At 58.9% G+C, this 14,601-nt stretch overlaps 1 protein-coding gene across 2 annotated transcripts in view; it reads left to right on the forward strand.

Moving 5' to 3' along the window:
* The first annotated feature begins 2,979 nt into the window (after positions 1-2,979).
* CEMIP (cell migration inducing hyaluronidase 1) overlaps positions 2,980-14,601 on the forward strand; it is a 126,715-nt gene continuing 115,093 nt past the window's right edge. Inside the window, exon 1 of one of the 2 annotated variants that reach the window (XM_027068252.2) lies at positions 2,980-3,149. The gene's annotated coding sequence lies outside the window, so the exon portion shown is untranslated. The remainder of the gene's footprint in view (positions 3,150-14,601) is intronic. The other variant, XM_053223461.1, reaches the window with a different exon arrangement.

Raw genomic sequence — 14,601 nt, forward strand, 5'->3', positions numbered from 1 at the left:
TTTTTTTCCCCCTGCAAGAAACACACATCATCTTTGCAGTTAGGGAAAAGAAATACGTGATGTGAACACATCGCATGCACACAGGAGTCTGTGCAAAATACCAGATATTAAAAAGCCACAGGGGAGGATGTTCTTTCTCTCTGGCGGTGATGAGTTTGAAGAGGGAGATGTGGAAATCCGCTCCCAGACCTTGCAAGCGCTTGGCCAGCGTTCTAAGATTTCCCGTCCCGAATTCCAGCACAGACCTCCACTCACCAGAAAAATTAAGTATTTGTCTCTTCTTGGCCCGGCCACCTCATCCACATCCAACAAAACAGGAACTGAGCAGCTATTAGTCCTGGAAATCTGGCTCCGGGGAACGGGGCCGGGAGGCTCCCGTTTTCAGAAGCCCGCTTCAGGCTTGGTGTGCAAGGGCGACCCCTGTCGGTAGAATTTAAGTACGCCCGTGGATCGGGAGACCTGACGTCTCCGTTTTATTCTTTGTGGGGGCTCCTGGAAGCCTTGCAGCCAGCAGCCCACTCCCTCCTTCCCCCAGCTGCATTCTGCCTCCCATCCCCCCACGCCCCGCCCCCCTCCTCGGGTGTGCCTGCTGTGTTCCTGGGAAAACCTCATCTGGAGGCTTGGGCGTGGGAGCCACAGGTGTGGTCAGCCTTTCGGACATGGCACAGGTGGGCTGCTGCGGGGCCGGGGCCGGGCTCTGCCCGTCGGCAGATGGGCTGCGGTGGCCCCCGCTCTGGGGGGACAGACTTGCACCCCTCCAGCTGACTGAAAACGCCAGACCCGGGCAGGGTATGGGAGCGGTGAGCAGACAGGCCGTTGGATACAGAGGACGTGGCCGACGGGTTCCATCTCCCCCGCGGGGGAGGCAAAAGGGCAGGCTTTCTGGGCGGAGTCCCACCGTTGAAGAGCATCTCCCCTCTCCCTGCAGACTCTCGGGGGGGGGCAGGGGGGGGATTCCGATAAGAAGCAAAAAACTAACGCAGCCCTCTTAACCAGCTGCTCTCTGCACTCGCAAGGGCAAGCGGGTGGCTTGAGGGAGGGGTGGCTAGCCGTTCCTCCGGGCAACCCTGCTGACAGTGGGCCCCAAAGGGTCGCCCCGCACACCCTGTCCATCGCGCGCCGGGTGGCAATGCCCCGGGGAGCTCTGGTTTCAGACACACGGAGCCTGCATACGATCCATCAGCCCGACCCTCTCGCCCGGGGCCCTGGTCTGTGACAAAGTAAAGCTGGACACCAGAGGAATGTGCTGGGCGTTTCTGTGCTTTGAGCAAACGTGACTAAGTAATTCTCAGGGCCCGTCACCAGACAGGAGTCTGCCTTTACTGTTTTGTGTCTCGGTGCCTGGGGAGCAGACCTCTCAGCCAAGAGCATATGCCCTGCAGGCCCCAGGTCTGCTCTCTGCTGATGGGAGAGAAGCAAAGTCTCCCCCGTAGCTCTCTGCTTGCTCCCAGCGAGACTGGTTGGAAGCCGACCTTTCTCTGCTTAGGCCAGATGCTCAGCATCGTTCAAATGTTTGTGGGTCCTGGCATCTGGGGCCAGGGGGGGGGGTCCCCCTTGGGAAAGGAAAGCAACCAGAGATTATGATATGAGGAGGAGGGGACAAGGGTGGGTTCCGTCTACATTCGCTGGAAAGGAGAGATGGGGGACAGGTGCCCACCATAAGACCCAGCTCCCTACCTTTCAAGAAGTCAAGGAAGGGCTGAGAATTACAGTCAGGGGCCCCGGTGAGGGTCAAGACCAGCTTTGTGGGAAAGGCCTGGAGAGGAATGCAGGACTTCCCTGCTTTGGCCAGGGAACCGGTGTTTCTGCCCCAGCCCAGCAGGCGGACGCCCGCAGCTTCTGCCTACAGCTCGGCCTCAGAGCCCGGCGGCAGATTCACGCAGATTCACGGGGCTGGCGACTGCTGCCTTAGCACGAGGACCTTCCCAGCACAGCTGTGGCCCTCACAGGGCAGGTGCATCTTCTAGGAGGAGGCCGGTCAGCCGGGTGGAAGGGGCGAGTTGTAAGCGCCAGAAAAGTGGAAGGGACGGAGGACTGGCGCCAAGGCCCTCGTTTTACAAACAACAAACACGCAGAGACACGGAGAGGGGGGGCAGGTGACCCCGGGTCACACCGCAAGTAAGTTCGTGGCAGAATTGAGAGATGACTCCAGGTACCCCGTGGGGGGGGGGGGGGCGGGGGGCGGCCCGGGCTCTTTCTACTTGTAGTGCTCCCTCGGGCAGGGGAGAAGCTGCAGCAGCCATCCGTGCTGGCTTTGACCCTGGAGGGCCTTGGTCTGGACACCGGAAGGATTCGAACTCGCTGAGCACCTACTACGTGCGGGGTACCCGCGCTCCCGCGCCCCCGGTGAAATCCCAGCAGGGCCGCGAGGAAGCCTCACGGAACCCACTTTGCTGGCGAGGAAACTGATCCCCAGCTGTGCGCGCAGCCGCACGGCCTGGCGCGTCCGACTCCGCTTGCAAACACCGGGTCCCTATCCCAGGATCCCTCTCCAAGGCCACGCTTTTAGAAGTTAAACCCGCAGAAGAGCCAGCGACTCACCAGCCCCGCCCCCACCCCGCGGCCGCTCGGGCGCAAGCAGGACGTGCTCGCCCGCCGCCTCGCGGGGTCGGAGGTCGCCCGCCCGCCCCGACCCCCACGCCCCCAACCCCCCCCCCCCCCCCCCGAGCGGCCGGCCCTCGGCGCCCCGGGCTCTGGCGCCCTCCCCCGGCGGCGGCGGCGGCGGGCTCGGGTCTGCGCCTCCCGGAGCGGCCGCCAGAGCCCGCCCGGGGTCCCCGCCCCACCTCGCCGAGGGGCGGTCGGCCGGGGGCGGGCGCCTGGGGCCCCGGGGCGGAGCCAGCCCGGCCGGCGCGGCGCAGGGAAGCCGCCGCGCGCTATAAAAGCCGCCGCTCTGGCCGGGGCGCCGGGGAGCGGAGCGCGGCGCGGCCGGTGGGGCCGGACTGGCGGGCGCGGGTGGCGCGGGGCGTCCGGAACAGAGCGCGGCCGGCCGGGCGCGGAGCCCTTCGCTTCTCCGGCGCAGCCGCCCCTCCGCCGGCGCACGTCCCCGGAGCGCGCGGGGGCCCTGGGCTGGGGCCGCCGCACCGCCCCTGCCGCCGCGCTCCCGGCCCGGGAGGCGTGCCGCCGCCGCCGTCGCCGCCGCGGACCCGGAGGTAAGAGGGCCGGGAGCGCGGACGCCCCGAGCGAGGTCGGAGCGGGGGCAGGGTCGCGGGAAAACGTCGCCCGTCGGTGGCTTCGGTCAGCCCGTCCGCTCGCTGCCCTGCGGTGTGCCTCTGTCTGTCTGTGTGTCCGTCCGTCCGAGCGTCCGTTGATGGGCACGCGCCCCTGTCACTGTCCTCTGTGAGATTTTACCGAGCCCGTGTGATCTGTGCAAGCAGCAGGTGCCGGGGGCGCCGGCGTCCACGGAGCGCACCCAGCGCGGGGGGGTGCTCTTGCTTTCCGTAGCGTTCCCCCCTTCTCAGTGGCTGAGTCTTGCGCCCGGGACGGTGGCTGGCGGGCGAGGGACCGCTCCGAGGGTCGGGTCGCCGGGTCCGGCCGCTCACACTGTGCACTAGCGCGTGTGCGCCTGGCCACGTTGCGCCCTGCGGCTCGGCCCCGCGCGCTCTTCCTCCTCGGCCCCCCTCCGCCTCCCGCCGCCTCTGGCTCCCGCACCCCCGGATCGCGCTGGGCTCCCCGCGTCGCGCTGGCGCGGGAGGCGACTGGATGTGAAAAGAAGTTGACGGCCCCTGTTGATGTTTAGACTGAGACTCCAAACCCGGCGTTGCCGGGAGAGGGTTTGGTGGTGCCTAGCACGGGACATCGGCTCCAGAAAAGGTTACCTTAGGTTGGGAGGAAAGGCAGGGACCTGGCAGAGCGCAAGCCAGGGCTGCGGCCACGTCTCCGCTCGCCGCTCCGGGAACCAGGGCCAGAGACCTTCTGGAATGGACCCGGAGGCACGCATGTGCTCTGGAGAAAGGCGCCCAGTGCGCCCGAGGTCGTCAGCCGCAGACTCTCAGCTCTCAGAGACCGCCGCCGCCGGTCCCCAAGCGTCCAGCACGGCGGCCGTCCAGGCGCGCCTCCAGCAGCCGGCTTTGAGGTCCTGAGTCTCGCTCCGCGCAGCCAGCGTTGCCCACAGGTGAGAACTCTGTTTTGAAACTAATCTTTTGATGTGTGAGCCAGCGCCTGGCTGCAGCCCCATCCCGGAGATGGTGAGCCTGGGAGCGAGTCTCCATTCCAGCGGTCTGGAGAGGGATGCCGGGCGCGCCCCGGGGCTGGGGACCCGCGGCTTTGCGTGCCCAGGCGCGGCGCCACCATGGACAGCTCCCAGCCACTTCCTCCACTCCGGGTGTGCGGCCCTGGGTCTCGGGAAGGTGCGTCCTCCCAGACTCCAGGCGTTGGGGCGACAGGAGGGAGGAGAGGCACAGCTAGGTTTTGAGAGCCCTCTGTATCCTGTCCTGAGGCGGCAGGAGCCACTCGGGAGGGAGCCAGGGTTTGTGACTGGGACCTAGATCAGCCTGCAGGTGAACTCTGTCCGGGACCTCTGGTATGGTGTTGGGGGACAGGGCGTCCCTGGCTTTTTTGTGGCACTCACAAAGGACCTCTTGAGGTCCCTCAGAGGTGTCATAAATGTGTGACGCCCGAGCATCCGACTGAGGCAGTGAGATAATGCCAGACCTAATTAGGAACTGCCCAGCCCACTTCCTGTGCACCGCATAGGGTCTTGCTATGTTCCATTAAGTTATTTAGTAAATTTGATCTTGGGAAGATACATTAGTTTCAGAGTCACAGGGACGGAATGCAGGAGACTCCAGCCAGAGCAAGTTCTAGAGAATGTGTCCAGATGCATTTGGGAACGCAACTGTACTCGCTTCTGATCCTAATGGTTTTCTGCAGGGTGCATGGCACTCGTAAGGAAGCTTCTAAAGGTTCCTCTGGAGCCCAGTTGATGATTTTTCAAGTTGGTTGCTTGGAAACAGGGAGGAGAGAACCTGTAGGGGTTCATATCTGTGCAAATTAAACATCTCCTTTCTCTGATGAGAAACGGCACTGGCTCTGTGTGTTCCTTTTGTATATGTGCACCTGTGCAGAAGTGTGTGTCTGCCTTTACTTGAAAATCATAAGAAATTTCCAAGGTCGGCTTCCAGTTGTGACCGATGGAGGTCCGTGGAGAGTAAAAAGAATCAGGCACCCTTTTTTTTTTTTTTTGAGGCAGCGTGTGTAATTTTGTGACAGTCACTTAAGCTCTGTGCCTGTTTCCTCGTCTGTCACATGGGACCACACAGTCTCTCTTGCAGAATTGCTGATGAGAACTAAGTGGAAAGCATTTAGCCCCTAGCTGAGCACAGAGAAAGCTCTTAAGTTGGTGGTGGTTACAGGTGCATTTTAAAGGCAGTTGTGCATTTGTTTTGAATCACCAGCCCTCTGCTGTCTCTCTCTCTCTCTCTCTCTCTCTCTCTCTCTGCTAACCTGCCATCGTTTGACACAGACTCCAAACCCTGCTTAATGTTCCTGTTGGGGAGCTGGTTGACAAAAATCATGCCCGTGTCGAAGCTGATCCCAGTGCCAACAAAAATCTCACTGAAAGCTAAATGGAAGAATTTTTGTGAGACGAGTCAGCCGCCTGTGTTTCTCACCTGTATACACTTGGAAGAAAGACAAAGTGAGTCGTTTTCAAAATACTGTCATAGCTCCCTGGGTTGGAGGATTATTTCTCCCGGATCCTTCTCTCGAAGAAGGCGGGACCTCCAGGGGGCCTCCTTGTCCTGCTGGTGGGGGGCAGGGCGTTCTCCTGGGTCTTGCCGGGGGAGTGGCTTCCACGTCCCCCACTTCTGGGTTGTGCAGGATGGAGCGAGGGTCGCTTCCCCGGGGCAGCGCCTGGTCTAGGAAGCCCGCGAGCGCTCGCCACCTGGCAGGAAGCACACCCCTTCCTGGTGGAGCCCTGCCGGGGGCTGTGACATACCGCCCAGGACACAGCGCTGCACGTGGGGGTTCTGCCTGGTATATGTCACTGAGAGCGTGAAGTTTGGATAATGGAATTATAACGGGCCCAATCTCACAGTTAGAGTTTTTCCCCCAAAATGTGTGTGTGTGTGTGTGTGTTTCTGCCAGTTTCACATTCTAGTCCTCCTAGATTTCCTGTCTATTAGTTTTATTTATTTATTTATTTATTTATTTATTTATTTATTTATTTATTTTCCTCAGCAGATCAGAAGACTTTTTAGCTCCCTGCCTCTAAGCTCAAGGATGCAGTCCACAGATGCTGGGAGTCTCTCGGTCATTTTCGCCTGCCCGGCGATGTGAATGGTGCAGGAGGCTGAACCCCAGTTGACCTTGAAGGGCTGGCTGTCTTCTCTGGACTCACCTGCAGGTTCCGGTCCCCAGCACGCAGCTTTCTGGTAGGAAGAGGACTGAACTACAGAACATTCTTGGAATGCGGGGCCAACGAGGGGAGGAACAGGTGTGGGAGGGAGAGGGGGTCTCCGCGGGCCCCGTGGCACTCTGTGCGCAACAGCAGGGGCTGAGTCTCCGGGACAGACCAGTCTGATGGCAAGAGCGGCATTCGGGGGGTGGGGGCGGGGCAGCAGGCTGAGAGGGGCGCATACGGCCCTTGAACCCCGCTGCTTGAGTGGCCCCCTTCTGTGGTGTCTGCAGGGCGGCACCGTCTGTAGAGCGAGTGCATCCTGCGTTTGTAGCTGTGGCTCAAGAGAGCGTTAGGAGGGGTAGTGGGCACAGAGGGGCCCTTCTCAGTGCTGAGTGCCTTTTTCACAGTGTTCACCTGGGCCCTGAGCCTCCTTCCCCAAGAGCCCGACACAGGGAAACTGTGTTAAAGGGGGTAGGACTGTGGTGGCTCTCACGGCATTCGTCTCTGTGCCTCTGCCCCCGGCCCCCGGACCCGCTCGCTCCCTCCAGGGGCCATCCTAGCCCCTCTGGTGGGTCTCCCTCTCCTTCCCTTGTCCTCCTGTCCTCCGTCTGCTCCGGTGCCAGGCTTTGTTCAAACCTGGCTCTTCAGAAGGGAGACTGCCTGCAGAGAAATGTCATCAAATATACATTTCCTCTCCGCTCGGCTCCCCCGGGGCCAGGAAACACCCTTCCCCACCCTGCTGCTTTTCCAGGGCCCCTCTCCAGGCTCGTGGGCTCAGCGAGCCCACCCCCTGTGGGTGAGGGAGCCCTGGCGAGCACAGCCGTCCCCGGCCCCGTACTCACTCCGAGCAGGTCGCCAGCTCTGGACAGTCTGGCTCCTCGTGGCACCGGCAGATGGCTGGGGTGTTATCTTCGAATCTTCTGCTTCTGAGGCAGGATGGATGCAGGACTGGGACTTGAATAGGCAAACGAGTCTCGGGACCGGGTTAGGAAGCTCGCTCCCATTGGCCGGTCTGGGTGGGTGGGGGGCTGAGAGTCTGCGCTGGTGCACGGACCCCCCCTGTGGGGTGCCAGCGGGGACACCCGCACCTTCCTGTCTTCGACCTGGGCACTTCCGGGTGTGTCCTGTGGGTTTCTGGTGTCTGAGCGCCTGCGGTCCAGCTGGCCTGTGTCCCCCTGGTGACCTCATACCGACCCCTCACATTCTTGGAGGTGATTATTGTTGCTTCTAAACCGTCTTATCGGTCGACTAAATATCTTGAATCCCTTGTCCCTTGTCATAATAAATTTCCCAGCGCTCTGAGCCGAGTCACTTTTAAGTGCGGGACCGTTGTGCAAATGGCAATCTGTCTTTGCTTGGCGGAGGCGTCTGAGTGTAATTTTGCTGGAATTAAGAGCTCACCCTGGGCGGGGGGTCTCCTCTCCCTCTGGTTCCAGACACAGAGAAGGCGTGTTTAGGTTTAGATGACTTCCCTTGACTCTAAGTCACAACTGCGTTTTGAACCTAAAAATGACATTTAAGCCTCAATTATCTTCCTCAGGCCCCCTCCCTGTGGGGATGAGCGGCTCCTCCCAGGGATGCGGGTCAGCCCAAGGCGCTTTTGGTCGTCTCTACACGCGGGCCCTGGGTTAGCCACCGGGGAGGCAGAGGTCATCCGTGGGCCCTGCCCTCCAAGCTGCCCGCCTCGCTGGGGGAGCGGACACCTAAGCCAGAAGTCTCCAGGCGGGTGTGATGGGGGCGGGGACACACCGGTCAGGAGGGGTGGTGGGCGGGGGGCCTGCTGAGGGCAGGTGAAGCTGGGAGACATTCTAGAAGCTTCCCTGAGAAGGGGCCATACCGCGCATCTGGAAGGACTAGCAGAAATTTATAGGAATTTTCCCAAGAGGCGAAGGTGAGGTTTGGGGAGGGGAGTTCAGAAGGCGTTCCACACAGAGAAAAGGCCGCGGGGAAAGATCCAGAAGCACAGGCAGGCTTGGGCCTCTGACTACCTTCAGCCTCTCACGGGCACAGCGCCCCTTACCTGCCCAGACCTGGGGCTGTACCCGGCAGAAGAGAGAGTCGTTCGGTGCCTTTAGTCTCATAGACTAGTGACTGTAAATGACTTTAACCGTATGCTTTTTTTCCCCAACAAAATCTTACTAACTCTGATTTACAAATCAGATAAAAAGGGGCTGTGGCTGGGAGTGGGCTTTTCTCTTGAGGCCCCCGAGGGGTTCCACGGGGCTCTGTGGGTTCCAAGGAGCACAGTTTGAACACCTCTGTCCTGGATCATTACATTTTGTTTTTGGCCATCCTATGTAATAATGTCATCTTCCTATGACTGTGGTTTGTCCGGCTACATCTTAATATTCTGGATGTCTCGCGGGGTTCTGTGTCAACAATTTTTAATGAAATGAAGCCAGAATTTTCCTGCATGTGACTATCTAACAACTATGGGGTGTGTGGGTTACCAGGGGTAAGGATCTGTGACAGGGGCTGGCTCAGAAAACTCAAGCTGTGGGGCGCCTGGGGGGGCTCAGTCGCTTAAGCATCCGACTTCAGCTCAGGTCATGATCTCACGGTCCGTGAGTTCGAGCCCCACATCCGGCTCTGTGCTGACAGCTCGGAGCCTGGAGCCTGCTTCCGATTCTGTGTCTCCCTCTCTCTCTGCCCCTCCCCTGCTCGTGCTCTGTCTCTCTCTCTCAAAAATAAATAAACATTAAAGAAAAAAAGAAAGCTCCAGCTGTAGCGGGCACAGGAGGCGAAGACAGGCGTGAGCTTCTCACAGAAAACGGACTTCTTATTTTCAACTTTGTCTGTCAATCTTGTCCATTCTTCGGATTCTAGAAAAGCTGGCAAGAAGGAAAACAGAGCTTATTTCCAGGGTATACGACCTGGAACATCCAGGATCTTGCGCCCTTTCTCACCGAGGTAGCCACATCTGAATGTGGGACGTTTTTGAAAATGGGGTTTGAACGGGACTGTAAGTCAGAAGTATAGAAATGGGTAAGTTCTGCTAGCCTGGGGTGAGGTGGAAGGTTCCAGGTCAAGCTGCGGCCCCTGCGTGCTTCTTACAGAGCTGCCCCAAAGGAGGAGGTCCACGCTCTGAATGGGGGGTGGGGGGGACCCAGAGAGAACCCCGCCCTCGCCGATGGGATCTGAAGAACCCCTTGCAGCTCTAAAGTCGGAATCATATGACTGATGCCGGGTGATCAAGGTGAGGCATGGTCAGTGCCCAGAGCTTAAAGGGTCCCTCCAGCTCCGGAAAGCCCCGCTGGCTATGTGATGAGCCCGCAGAGGAAAGTGGCAGGGGACGTTTCCCTCTGGGTGGACATCCGCACTTGCCCCGGGCTTGCCTGCCGGACCAGCAACCCGCCGAACCGGGCAGTGTCGGGGAGGGCTGCGGTGCCTGTGGGCGACCAGCATCTGGGGCATCTGGCCTCACGTCCACGTCCAGACCTGGAACACCCTGAACTTTGGCCTTGACTCCCTAAACCATGGGGTTTTAGCCTGTCCCCGCTTGCTAGGGGCTGGATGTCGGCTGGCTCCTATGTCACTCTGACCTCTTGGCATCGGTGACCAAAGACCCTGGTTCCCTAGATCCCATGGGACCATCTGGGGGCGGCCCGCGGGGATCCTGAGCTGTCCACCAGATGCAGAGGCCACGCCTGGCTCTGTCCTCTCCCCTGGGTGGGGGGGGTGGGGGGGTGGGCAGTGGTGCCTGCTGGTGTATGATGAGGGCACAGGTGCCCGAGGGTACAGAGCTGGTAGAGGATGGCATCTGGGCATCCGTCCAGCTCTGGTCGAGTACGTCAGCCGCCTGCCTTCTTCCCAGGCTCTTGTCCCTGCTGTGTGGTGGGAGCAGTTATTCCCAGCTCAGCCCCACCGAGTCTCCCAGTTCCTGGGTCTCCAGAGCCCTCCAGGCTGACAGCGGGTGTGCAAAGCTTTCTCCTTCCCCTAAAGAATAACAGGAAGGAGCCTCAAGAGGAGTGAGGAGGGGAGCAGATTTGGGCAAACCGTATAAAAAAAGAAAACGTTATTAAGCAAACTGGTGGTTTTATGACAAGCCTGTTTCAAAGCTGTGTTGCCCTGAGTAATTTGCTCATATGCTAATTTTCCAAAGGTTTGGGCTCAGGAAAACCTCAAACATAGTGGCTAAGTACTTTTTCTTTTCCTTTCCTTTCCTTTCAAAATCGTGTTTATTTTCGGAGGAACTTAATCCATATGTTTCAGATCCATTTCCGTGTTACTCAGCAAAAGGTTGTCCCCCCCCCCCGACGTTGCTGAGCCGCGAGCGCGGTTTGGTTCTTTCTCTTCCCCGGCTGCTGCCGCCCCACACTTCACCGACCCGTGCGCCCGCCTGAGCACCGCTACAGCCTAAGTCAATACAGGCCCTGGAGGCAAAAGGGAAAACTCAGTCGCGCTGACCCTGTGTTTATTTAAAATCGTGATAGTTGGTTCCCTATGGATTTGCTGCAGGAATGTCGATTTGTGAAATGGGGCATTTGCAACGTTGTCTGGATTAAAGTCTGAGTTTTTCGGTGCTCTTTTAAATCTTGCACGCTGGCCTCGGCCTCAGGGTCACCCCGGTCAGCGCTCCCCCGGGCTCATCCTGGTTGGGGCGCGCTGGTGACCTTGCCGTTGGAGCCGGCTCCGCCGTTATCCCCGCCTGGGTAGGGGTCGGCGCCCGGGACCAGGCACACAAGGTTTTGGGGACGCTTACGGTGCCTCCCCTCAGGCCGTTAACCCAACTGTTGATGTGGTTTGGGGCGGAGCCCTGCCAGGGAGAGGGGGCGGAGCCCTGCCAGGGGGAAGGGGGCGGAGCCCTGCCAGGGGGAAGTGGGAGGAGGGTGAGTTCTTGTCAGCTTTCCCCGTGACCCGAACCCGGCCTCCCTTCGTTTTCAGAGCAGGGAACGAATTTGCAGTGGTCGATGCCAGAATGTTTTACAGCTTCTGCTGGGCCGACGTGTCACTGCATCCGTGACTTCTTCAGAAGGGACGGAGTTCATGAGATTTCTCAATTCAGTTCCCGGTAGCAAAAGAGAAAGCAGCTGTCGGGTTTTGGCTTTGGAACTTCCCTATGCAAGAATTTGTCCTCATTTAAATGATTTTTTAAAAATAAGAAGGCACAGCCCTCTCCGCGGTGTCTGTCTGGTTCACCCCTTTGGAGAGGCTCAGAGATTCCTCTGACCACAAAATTGTGGGCTGTGTCTATGCATGCGCCAGGTGGCGGAGAAAGAGCTGGAGTCTGTTTTGAATTTTAAGATCGTTGGGTAATGTTGTTACAAATGGTAACACATAAACATTTCCTGGGATTTTCTGAGAATGACCATGTAGTGAAGTTCATTTTTACTTTGAACATCCCCATATACAGTTACTTTAAATAAGAGACTATTTTTAACATATTTAAAAAAAAGGATGATGCTTTGATTGAATCTTGCTTAATAAGCACAAACGTGAGCCTCTGCTCTGCTGGGTTGTGCGAGGACATCACCTCCCCAAGGTCAGGGGAACAGAGACGGGAGAGTCCACCCTGAGTGGTGAGCGTCAGATTTGCACACGGCCCGCTGGAGGCCATTCTGGGCAGGAGGCTGGGATCTGCCTCCCACGATGCACAAAGGGCCTCATCTCAGCCCAAGGAAGAGGCATTTCTTCATTCGGGACAGGCCCCCCTCCCCCCCAGGCTCCGACACAGAGACTGTCATGTTCTGTTTATTCCCAAGGCCTAGCACATAGTAGGCACAAAACATTTATTAAATACACGAAGGCATGAGTTCTGCATCTGAGCCCCAGCTCCCAAGGGCACACATTTCCGGGCGGAATAGATCTGATGCAAATTCAACAAAACCGGGGCCCGACCAGCTAGGGTAGGGTCTGCACTTGGGGTGGCCCTGTGGTCATTCTCGTCATTATTATGGATAACCCGGCCTTACGGAGCATTTACCGCTTTCAGGCAGCATGCAATCACTTGATCGTCCGACAGCCCCGAGCAAGGCGTCGGATGCAGAGGCCTCCATGAGGCCCCCCCGCGGTCACTCAGCAGCCTTGAACCACGGTGCCACACCGCAGGGACATTGGCAGCTGATGGAGTTGGACCTGGGACCCGCGTCTGTGTGAGTCCAGACGCCCTCTCTCTGAGTGATGACCGATGTTGCTTGAGTTTTTGAATTTTGAGAGAGCATGTTTCTGGGGATAGTGTAACTCACACGAAAGCAGCTGGAGAGTTAATTTCAACTCCACAGCACTCACGGTGGATGCCCCGATTCTTGATGGCCAGCTGGGATTCAGACATGGCTCCGTTGTACCTCCCTGTGCTGGAGGAGCTCACAGTCTAGCCGGGGAGACAGACGGACAGACATTCAGCGACCTGTGGGCTGTGCTGGAAGCGAGGTGTGAACAACATGGTAAAGATTGCTGATGCGTAACCCGCGGGGGAAACCGACCAGCAGGCAAGAGGCCGGGGTGAAGGAAGTGTGTGGTTGGCTCTTGAAGGAGAGTACGGTCTCCTGGGCAGAGGAAGAAGGCTTAGGCAGGAAGGAATAGTCTGAGCTAAGTTCAGAGAATCCAGGAAACAGGAGTCTGGGGGAAGGTCTAGGAGTTCCTGGAAATGAGATCGTAAGGGTGGGGGCGGGGGGGGTTGGTCCTTCACAGCCGAGTCGGGGAGTCTGGCCTCCAACCGTGGTGACTTGGACGAGGGGGACGTTAGACCCTTGTTCCTGGTGGCAGGTGGTTTGGGTTGGGTTTGCGTCCGTCAGTCCTGAGGGTGGTATTCTTGGCAGGAGGTGCACTCCAGGACGCCCGCTCTCCCTGGGGAGCGTGGCTGCCAGGGCCCAGCCAGGGCAAGAAGGAGGCCTCGGCCGCCCAAGGGGAACTGTTGGAACCCGGCCAATGGGGGGTGGAGGGCAGGAGGGAGAGCGTCACGTTGGAGACGTTTCGGGGATCGGCGGCCCGAGTCTCTGACAACACGAGGCCCAGTTCCTCTGCAGGCAGAGCTCCGGGCCTCTGAGGGAAAATTTTGGAGGCTCGTGACCCCGAGCCCTTCTAGACTGATGTATCCCCTGCTCCCTGTGCGGCCTCAGTGTGGGGTCAGGAGGGTACGGGCCTCTGTCCTTTGGCCTTTGTGCTGATCTCCGGAAGCGCCTTCCCAATTCTTCGCAGATCCTGGGGCAAATCCCTAACTGCCTTGAGGGCTGGCCTGCAGCAGGTGGGGCACGGGAACAGAGCGTCTGTGAGGGGCTCACCTTGGGAAGGGACAGAGGGGGCAGCGTGGAGATGCTTCTCCGGTTCTGCCCTGCATGAAGCAGATCCCCTGCTGTGTGGCCTGCAGAGGCCCAGGGGCCACCTTCCCATGGCTTCCTCTCCTCTGCGCCCGGCGTTTGTAATTAGGCATTCAGGGAATTTCAGCGAACGACATCCACCCACAAATGTCCCCTGAGGGTCGCCCGGGTGCCCAGAGCTGTACTGAGTTCTGCCCATTCGACAGACACGTAAGTTGAGGTCCAGATCACCAGCATCTCCAAGAGGATCCTAACCAGATGACCAGAGAGAAATATGGACAAGTGCTTTAGGGAAAACTCCCCTCGATTTTGCCGACCACAGAATAAACTGTTTGCCGGATTCCTTCCTCGCCATTTTACAAGGCTCCTTAGTTTGTATTTTCTTGGGTTTCTACAACATTAGAGCTGGTGTAAAAAACTGGAAAAGGGGCATGGGAACCCCACACACCTGGCTGCAAATCCGCCGCCCTCGCTGACTTGCCGTGTGACTTTGGACAAGTTACTGCACCTCTCTGTGCCCTAGTTGGCGATCCATCCCCCAAAGCGGGATGACTGTGTTTTTTCTGAGAATAACATAAGGCAGCTCGTAGTCACGTAGCACCTGCGGGCTCTCGGGGCTGCGGCCCGGGACAGAGCAGGCGCACAAATGGCGAATCTCCCCGTTTGTCAGCTACTCAGTTGAATCAGCAGTCATTTCGAGCAAAGAAGGCAAACCTGTGACTTCCGGGCGAGTTTGCAAACTCGAAAAACTTTATCGGAGGTTAGCGGCCCCCTCTGACGGCCCGGGGTGCCCCCGAGGCCGCTGCGGAGGGACAGGCCACGTCGTGGGGGACCCCCCGCCCTGTGGCCTACGGGACCAGGAGTGGGGTCTAGTTCCTCACGTGGCTTCTCCAGAACCGAGCCGGTGCTTAGCACACGTGGACGGGTGAGCACTGTTGGCGAGGACAGGCTCTCGCTCGCACCTGCCCTCTGCTCGCCGCACGGTCCCTCCCTCACGTCGTGCAGCAG

This window comes from Acinonyx jubatus, chromosome B3 (assembly GCF_027475565.1).
Source record: "Acinonyx jubatus isolate Ajub_Pintada_27869175 chromosome B3, VMU_Ajub_asm_v1.0, whole genome shotgun sequence".
NCBI classification, from domain to species: Eukaryota; Metazoa; Chordata; class Mammalia; order Carnivora; family Felidae; genus Acinonyx; species Acinonyx jubatus.